This window comes from Thalassophryne amazonica, chromosome 20, assembly GCF_902500255.1.
Source record: "Thalassophryne amazonica chromosome 20, fThaAma1.1, whole genome shotgun sequence".
NCBI lineage: Eukaryota > Metazoa > Chordata > Actinopteri > Batrachoidiformes > Batrachoididae > Thalassophryne > Thalassophryne amazonica.
In genome coordinates, this window is record NC_047122.1 from 20,552,512 (window position 1) to 20,562,084 (window position 9,573).

Consider the following 9,573-nt stretch of genomic DNA (forward strand, 5'->3'; position numbering starts at 1 on the left):
CAAGGACAGCAGGGGCAGTGGAAGGAGGTTATGCACCAGTGACTGTAGTTTGGCGTTGGATTGAGCTGCGCAGCCATGGATCAGGAGGCAGAGAAGTAGACCATGTCACAGTGCATCAGAGAACTGGAAAATCAGCTTGAAGTATTGACAGCTGCTAGTATAGACTCAGAAATCCCATCCACCTCATCAGGAGCTACAGGTGGGGGATCTGCTCTACAGATACATGCCTCTGTCATATATGTGCAGCAGGATTGAAATACTGACTTGGACTCTGGATGAAAGGATTGAGCAGATCAGACAGTTTGAACAAATAAGAGGTACAACAGAAAAAGGACGAGCGCAAATTGTTTATGATCATCTTGAAGGTGCTGCACGCACAGAGATATAATTCTTGCCAATGCCACAAAGAGAATGGACTCCATCTTTAAGGTTCTGAAAGAGGTCTATGGTTGTGTGCATTCACACAGTGTTACAGTGCCGATTTTATAACCGTAAACAACTGGAGGGTGAGACCTTGATTGATTTTCACATCCCCTGATAGATTTGATGGACATGATGACTAAAAGTGATGCTCAGGCTGCCTCAGCGGGTGCCTCAAGAGATTTGCGTGACCAATTTTGTGATGGTGTTCCAGATCAAGCTTTAAAAATAAGATTGAGAGACTTGGTTCATGCAAATCCCAACTGGAATATTCGTGAGGCCAGAGCCGAAGCCATTAGATGGATGGCTCAGTGTTGGGGGGCAGCATAAACTGAAAGGTAATCAATGTGGTTCAATTTTAAATGAAACTTTTCTTTCTTGTCAAAGTGTTTTAGGCTCTTCCCACACAGTGGACTAATGTCCCTTTTGAAAGCACAGCAGTCTCAACTGGATTTGGTTATTAAGCACTGCCCCCCCCCACAAATTTCCCACCATCCAGAACTTGTTACACCAGACCCTGACGAACAACTAATCAAGTGATCAGGCTGGTCATAATAGAGCACAAAACTGTCCAGCTAATGCTAAAAACGAACCTAATGAAGGCATTCAAAGCCAGCCTAAGCCAATGGGAAACTAGATACCACCAGTGTGCAGACCAAACACTGGTGGAGGGATTGCATGGCTCCAAGAATAATGTTCATGTTGATTCTGATTTAGGCCACCTCAGTGGTGATTGCTTTGAAGCAGAGGTAAATTTTGCTGGGGTCAGTGTTCCTTGTTTGTTAGACAGCGGTTCAATGGTTACTACTGTTACAGAAAGTTACTTTAAGGATAACTTTTCTCATCTTTCTGACGAAGGGCTGAGGGATTGTGGGTGGTTGGGCCTAAAAGCAGCCAATGGCTTAAATATACCATATTTGGGCTATATCGAATTAGATGTACAGATCCTGGGTGTGTCTCTTCCCCGCAGGGGTGTGTTAATTGTGACAGATCTGACAGCCATATGAGACAAAAAAAGAATCTGTACCTGGAGTACTGGGTATGAATGTCTTTAACCCTCTTTATTGGGAACTGATGATACAACATGGCCCGACCTCTGGGAGGTGCCTGTGATCCAGCTTGATTCGCCTGGCCTGAGAAGAGTCCTGAGGTACTGCCAAGTGATGGAGGCTATGGCCAGCTCTCCAGGCCCTCATTTGGTGACAGAACAGGGTAAGATACCCCTTTGCATTAGGTATTAATAATAATACAATAATTAAGTTAATGTAACTCAAACTCTGAATAAAGTTATAGTCACTCATTTCCATTAATTAAAATAACTCAAAAATCAATTGTTGTCATAACAACTCAGTTCCTTTAACTGCATTTAAAGTTTTGGGGCATTTAAGTGTTGGTGATGTATTTCCAGTGCATTCCATTCACTCATTTTAATTGAGTTTATATAACGGAGGCCAGCAGGTGTCGCTGTGCATATGTAGTTAGTAAACCTCACTCCCAACAGCTCAAAAGGATTCTCTGGTCACAAGGCCAGAGCCCTGGGTTTTAGCCTTCTGGTTACAGAGTCCGACTTCCATGCTGGAGTTCGTGAGTTTGTGTCCTGAGGGGAGCGAATGGGCGGAGTCATAACAACACAACGCAGAGTCATCAAGTAAACCAAAGAATGCATAAAAAACTCTAATCCAAAATGTAATGCAAATTTTTTAGGCAGAAATTTGTCACTTTTTTATTGAAAAACAAAAGCTAGAGGGAGAAAAAACAGCACCGTTCAGCTGAAGCATTAGTGGACGTAAAATATTCTGTCTGTTAAGAGCTTCACCTCTTGTCCCATGTGTGTATTTCCCACCGGTGTCACGTACGTCCACTAATGCTTCAGCTGAACTGTGCTGTTTCTTTTTTTTCTCCCTTGTTTCAGAAGCCGTAACTGGCAACTGTCCTCTAGTGTTAGCGGAGGTTAGCCTGTAAGCTCACCGTCGTGCTGATAATCATTCGAGTACATTTGTTTAATGAAGCTGCTGTAAATTAAGAAATCATCAAAAATTCATCAAAATATCAACGTAAATTGTGAAGGTGTTTTGCGTCTTTCATCATCCATCCACCTCAAGTTCCAAGCGCTGTTTCCTAAGCGAGGCGGAAAGAACTGTACGGCGGAAAGAATTGTACGTGACACCGGTCAGCATCCCCGCGATTGCTCTCACTGCCTCCGATGTGCTTTTACTGAGTCTGCGGGCTCGATAAGCGACGCAGCGGGCCACTCACACCCCCCCCCCCCACCTGTCTGATGTGCCGAGCTTCATGCAGAAACAGGTCCAGAGACGACGCTCGCTGTTTTGATGCACAGCACCCGCTACATGGACTCGGTAACCGCAGCTGCAGAGCTCCGTGGCCATGACTTGGATTCTTTGCGGGTCCCGCATCCGTACCCCTGGAGGCAGTGAGCGAAGGGAGAGCACGCGCATTGTGTTCTGCGTGTTCTGCATTGTGTTCTTTAGGCCTTCGGCCTCAGGGTGTATGTTTTTCTTCAGGATGTATAAAGCCATATTCATTGGTGAACAACTTGATAACTGATAATACAAGAAATATAGTTACTACATAATATTATAGGAGTTAGCTTCTAAAACCTAAATATTCCTACAGGAGAAGATTGTAGTATACGTTTACCTTGTCTGTAGACTTGTAAAACTAAATTATAGCTTGTATGCTAAACTATAAATATGGTTACGTTACTATAGAAACAGAAGCTATGATGTATGTTCTGGTACCTATCTAAAGTTCACACTACTAGCTTACTATAGGAAGACAAAATCCATACTATACATGTTTTCTAATGAAAACCTCAAACTTAGATAAGATGTATTGATATCTATTAAAGAACCCATAAACTGAAGAACCATTAAAACATTACACCATGTAAAATAAAAGTGTAAATCACGAAAGTAAGCTAACTATAGCCAGATGAGCTACCGTTAATTCAGCTGTTAATATGTAATGCACCAGGAACTTTTCAGCAACTCATGGAGCATTTGCTTGGGGACTGTCGCTATCAGTCAGTACTTCTGTATTTGGATAATGTCATAATCTTTTCCACGTCTGTTCAACAACATCTTGAACATTTGAAGCAGGTATTTTCCCGGTTAGAGAGGCAGGGATTGAAGGTTAAACTGTCTAAGTTTAATTTTTTTAGAAACGGGTGAAATACTTGGGCCACATGGTGTCTGCTGATGGGGTGTCCACAGATCCTGATAAAGCAGGAAGCAGCCTAGTAATTTGGCAGAGTTGAGGTCCTTTTTGGGGTTTTGCTTCATATTACAGGCTGTTTATTGCAGGCTTCTCAAAAAATGGCTGGTCTGTTAAATCGGTTGGTGGCAAAGCTTCTTCCCCCAGGGAGAAAGGAAAAACACCAAAGAAGCCCTTAGCTGAATTTTGGGACTCTGAGTGTGAACAAAGTTTTCTTAAGCTCAAAACTGCTCTCACGACAACTCCTGTTCTGGCCTATGCAGATTTTCAGAAGCCCTTTGTGTTGGAGATAGACACCAGCCATGAGGGTCTAGGGGCTGTATTATCGCAAGAGAATGGGGGTAAGTTGAGACCCATTGCTTTTGCAAGCCGTAGTTTAAAACCTACCCAATGAAACTTGAGTTGGTAGCTCTTAAATGGACAGTTACCGAGAAATTTAGAGTATTGGCTTGATATTAAGTGCATAGTGTTGACAGATAATAACCCTTTGAGTCATTGGTGCAAACTTGGTGCTACAGAGCAGCGATACAGCGATGAGCCTCAGAGTGGCGTTGTGTGATTTGACCATTAAGTATCGCCCTGGTTCCCAGAATATAAATGCAGACGCTCTTTCTCGCCTTCATTTACCAACTACAGAGTCTTGGGAGGAGGAGGTCTCTGGGGTACAGGCAGAAATAGGTGTGCTGCCTGGCTTTACTCCTTCTGACCCTCATGCTTTACAGTCTCATACCCTCCTCAAATATTGTGAGGAGGGTAGGATGCCTAACACTAAGGAGAGACAGGAACTCAGTAAGGGTTCGAGGGAGCTGGTGCGACAATGGGGCTGTCTCAGAAAGAGGTAGTCAGTGCTTTATCAGTGTATCCAACGTCCTGATGGAGAGGGGGAGTTTCAGCAGCTGGTGCTGCCTCAGTGTTTATAGGAGTGTGTCCTCCGTTCTCTCCATGATGAACATGGTCATCAGGGGGTAGAACGTACTGTACAGTTAGTTTACTCATCAGCGGAGCCTCTCTCCTGACAATGGACGGGCCATAGCCAATTCTACTCATCAGATAACTACAGAGATTCTTCATATGACCGATATGCTCCTCATGATGGCTACAGACAGAGAGTAAAGTTCCCCGTCGCTACGACGGGTTTCTGTCAAATGGGCAGCCAAAAGGCAGGTTTCACGATGACACCATCCTGATGAAAAATCAAGGCTGGACACAAGATATAAAATTTACCGCATTCAAAACTTAAAAAAAAAAAAAATCAATTTTTAGAATAACGTCTCTGTTTTTGTTTTGTTTTTTCGTCCTGGCAGTGAGTCCCTGTCTGTTCCTTAGTCGAAGCAGTTAAATCATTTTAAGTTACTAGTTCGACTTTGATGTAGTGTGCTCAAATTCTCTCCAGGCATCGTGAGATAACCCAAATTGTTATATGGCTGCGACGCTATGCGCGCTCTGATTGGCTCATTACCAGTTGGATATTTTCCCACATCTGGACCGGTTACTGTGACAATCGGTTCCACAATGCGTCGTTACAGACCAAGAAGCAAAAAAACATGATTAAAAAACCCAAGTCGGACATGAACGTACTCCATAAATATCTAAATAGCATCTGAAAAACACAGACTACGTTTACATGCAGCCAATAACCCTTTCATAACTGGAATATTAGCAATAACCCGGTTGCGCACAGCCAGGGCTGGACTGGCATCTGAAAAGGGCCCGGGCACTTTTTGATCATTTTTGACCATTCAGGTGGAGGTCAGCAAGGTAACATAACACTATACAGTGTAGTTAACTTCTGTAATGTACCTCTGTTCTGTCATTATTTTTGGCCCTTCTTTTCCAGTTTCTATGTTGCCCATTCATGAGTGTGTGTTCTTTGATTTGTGACATTGACTTGCTGTTGCATTTTCTGACCAGCAGATGGCAGTATAACCCCATACAGTGTATACAGTTATTATTGACAAAAACAGAATAGTGATCACAACATGTATGTATGTTGGAGCTGTGGCTGTGAATAAACATGAATGATTTTATTTAGCACACTGTCGAGGACTGTTTGTTATTGAAGTGTGTAACACTTACAGATGCTTGTGAAATCCACACCACTCAGAACACACCAACTGGAAAATCCCTTAGGAAAAGGGCAGCCTTAAAGAGAAATGTTTGGAAAGACATAAACGTGAGTGATATATTATGTCCTTAAATATAAATGGTCATATGAATAACATGGAAACAGTAGGGAAATTGTGCTGCATAGGCCATGAGGTAAATATGATTTCTGTTAATATACAGTAAGAAAAGGGCTGTGTTGTGCACAACTCCATCTGGGCCGCTATTGTATGTTCTAAGTCTTACTGAATCTAATTAATCCCTTAGTAATAATTTCCTAGGTTAAACATTTTCATACTTTCAGTTTACAATTGCTCCAGTCGAGAGATACTGTCAGTGAGCTTACTGAATGGAATGTTAATAACAACCAAAAATATTTTATGCCAATTCCACAGCGTATCACACATGTCTTTCTGCCCCTTCTCACCAGGCTGGCAGTACCTACTCCACCTTGGAATGGCTACCAGCGATTGCTAAACAATATTACAGCTACAACCCCTGGCAAAAATTATGGAATCACCGGCCTCGGAGGATGTTCATTCAGTTGTTTAATTTTGTAGAAAAAAAGCAGATCACAAACATGACACAAAACTAAAGTCATTTCAAATGGCAACTTTCTGGCTTTAAGAAACACTATAAGAAATCAGGAAAAAAAAATTGTGGCAATCAGTAACGGTTACTTTTTTAGACCAAGCAGAGGGAAAAAAATATGGAATCACTCAATTCTGAGGAAAAAACAAAAGAACGCTCCAACACATCACTAGTATTTTGTTGCACCACCTCTGGCTTTCATAACAACTTGCAGTCTCTGAGGCATGGACTTAATGAGTGACAAACAGTACTCTTCATCAATCTGGCTCCAACTTTCTCTGATTGCTGTTGCCAGATCAGCTTTGCAGGTTGGAGCCTTGTCATGGACCATTTTCTTCAAATTCCACCAAAGATTCTCAACTGGATTAAGATCCGGACTATTTGCAGGCCATGACATTGACCCTATGTGTCTTTTTGCAAGGAATGTTTTCACAGTTTTTGCTCTATGGCAAGATGCATTATTATCTTGAAAAATGATTTCATCATCCCCAAACATCCTTTCAATTGATGGGATAAGAAAAGTGTCCAAAATATCAACGTAAACTTGTGCATTTATTGATGATGTAATGACAGCCATCTCCCCAGTGCCTTTACCTGACATGCAGCCCCATATCATCAATGACTGTGGAAATTTACATGTTCTCTTCAGGCAGTCATCCTTATAAATCTCATTGGAACGGCACCAAACAAAAGTTCCAGCATCATCACCTTGCCCAATGCAGATTCAAGATTCATCACTGAATATGACTTTCATCCAGTCATCCACAGTCCACGATTGCTTTTCCTTAGCCCATTGTAACCTTGTTTTTTTCTGTTTAGGTGTTAATGATGCCTTTCATTTAGCTTTTCTGTATGTGAATCCCATTTCCTTTAGGCGGTTTCTTACAGTTCGGTCACAGACGTTGACTCCAGTTTCCTCCCATTTGTTCCTCATTTGTTTTGTTGTGCATTTTCGATTTTTGAGACATATTGCTTTAAGTTTTCTGTCTTGACGCTTTGATGTCTTCCTTGGTCTACCAGTATGTTTGCCTTTAACAACCTTCCCATGTTGTTTGTATTTGGTCCAGAGTTTAGACACAGCTGACTGTGAACAACCAACATCTTTTGCAACATTGCATGATGATTTACCCTCTTTTAAGAGTTTGATAATCCTCTCCTTTGTTTCAATTGACATCTCTCGTGTTGGAGCCATGATTCATGTCAGTCCACTTGGTGCAACAGCTCTCCAAGGTGTGATCACTCCTTTTTAGATGCAGACTAATGAGCAGATCTGATTTGATGCAGGTGTTAGTTTTGGGGATGAAAATTTACAGGGTGATTCCATAATTTATTCCTCAGAATTGAGTGATTCCATATTTTTTCCCTCTGCTTGGTCTAAAAAAGTAACCGTTACTGACTGCCACAATTTTTTCTCCTGATTTCTTATAGTGTTTCTTAAAGCCAGAAAGTTGCCATTTGAAATGACTTTAGTTTTGTGTCATGTCTGTGATCTGCTTTTTTTCTACAAAATTAAACAACTGAATGAACATCCTCCAAGGCCGGTGATTCCATAATTTTTGCCAGGGGTTGTAGTCGGTTTCTTACCTATCCATCTACCTTGCCACGAGGCAGCTAATACTTCATACCAGATGTCTTGATAATGACATGGCATGCCATTACAGAAGGAAAAGATTACAAAAATGCATTTTGTATACAATCATAGTTGCACAACACACGACAATCAGTAGAGTAGAAATAAGATATTAGTTGGATTTGAGAAAGTGAAAGGGGGGATGCCATAACTAACATGCACTAGCAATGACTTTAGACACACAGCACAGGTCATCCTTGTGACAGCTCAAGACAAACGGAAGAGTTCTATATGCTGGCGAAACAATACAAGAGAAGTCAAAGTGTATGAAAATAAATCAAATGGGTACATGTTTGTGACTGATTTGAGAAAGTCAGGATGACGACTTAGTCTTAGTTTCAGGCAATAAATGGGAAACAAAACGCCGAAGCAGTGAATACCTACACTGCATTGGCTACTAGCAAGTGTTGAGATGAATTCTAACCTCAATCTCTCCCTGCTGGGTCACGTCTCTCTCCGTCTCCTCCTCCTCCTCTTCACTCTCCACCACCTGTGCTCTCGACGCCGGTTCCGGGCTAGTTTGAAATGACGGACCGGCGGCCCCACTACCCGAACCCGAGGTCGAGCTTGTAGTTTTAAACATATCTGTGATTTTGGCACATTTTGCGTCGTCTTTTAATTTCTGTTTTCTTTTTTCCTTTCGCTTCTCAGCTCCACTCTTTTGCTTATCCATTTTGCGCACAACTCTCCGTTCTCCACTCGAGCTCAGACCGAATAGCCAAAACTTTGAGTGATGACTTGGGTCAGGTGGGGGCCTGTAGGGAGGGGCGGGCCTTCAAGAACCAAGGAATTTCATTGGACTAGCCCAATGTGCCTCAGGAGAAGCATCCAATGGGCCACTATGTGTCATTTTTTACCGTTGCAATCAATAAAAACTATAATTATATACATATATTTTTTAATGACAGACCTGAGGGGGCCCAAAATGCGCAAGGGCCCAGCGGGATTTGCCCGGTACGCCAGATAACCAGTCCAGCCCTGCGCATGGCCATGTAAACACCTGCAAAAACCCGAATATGCTCATATTCCGGTTTTTAAAAACCCGACTATGACCCCTGGGTTACTCCTTTTCTACCCCGAATACTAGGTCATATAAACGCGCGAACTGGGCAAAGTGATCCATTTCCGGCAAATATTTGCACCACACATAATGTGGCTTCACACTTTAAGTAGAAGGGCTACCCCATCCAGACTTTCCCAGCTAGATAACATCCAAATACCCAATACAACAATACACAATAGAGGATATTCAGTTGCATTATGGCTCCATATAGCGGGACTTTAAAAAAGTGATCCAGAACTGGACAAACGACTGTACTGACAACACGTCGGTTTGATATTTCCCCGTACAGACCTCGAGATCTTTATTATTATTATTATTGCTACTCTCATGGATAATTACATGTATTCACAATCATCAATCTTCTCACTTCTTATTTGCAGCTCAAATTTTCAAAATGCCTTTTAATTCAATTTATTTCATTTATATAGCATCAAATCACAACAAAGCTGCCTCACGGCATTTCACACAAGTTCCCAAGCCTTTAAGCAATCTGTTATTTAAACTCATAGTCTGACCCCCGATACAGTTTCAA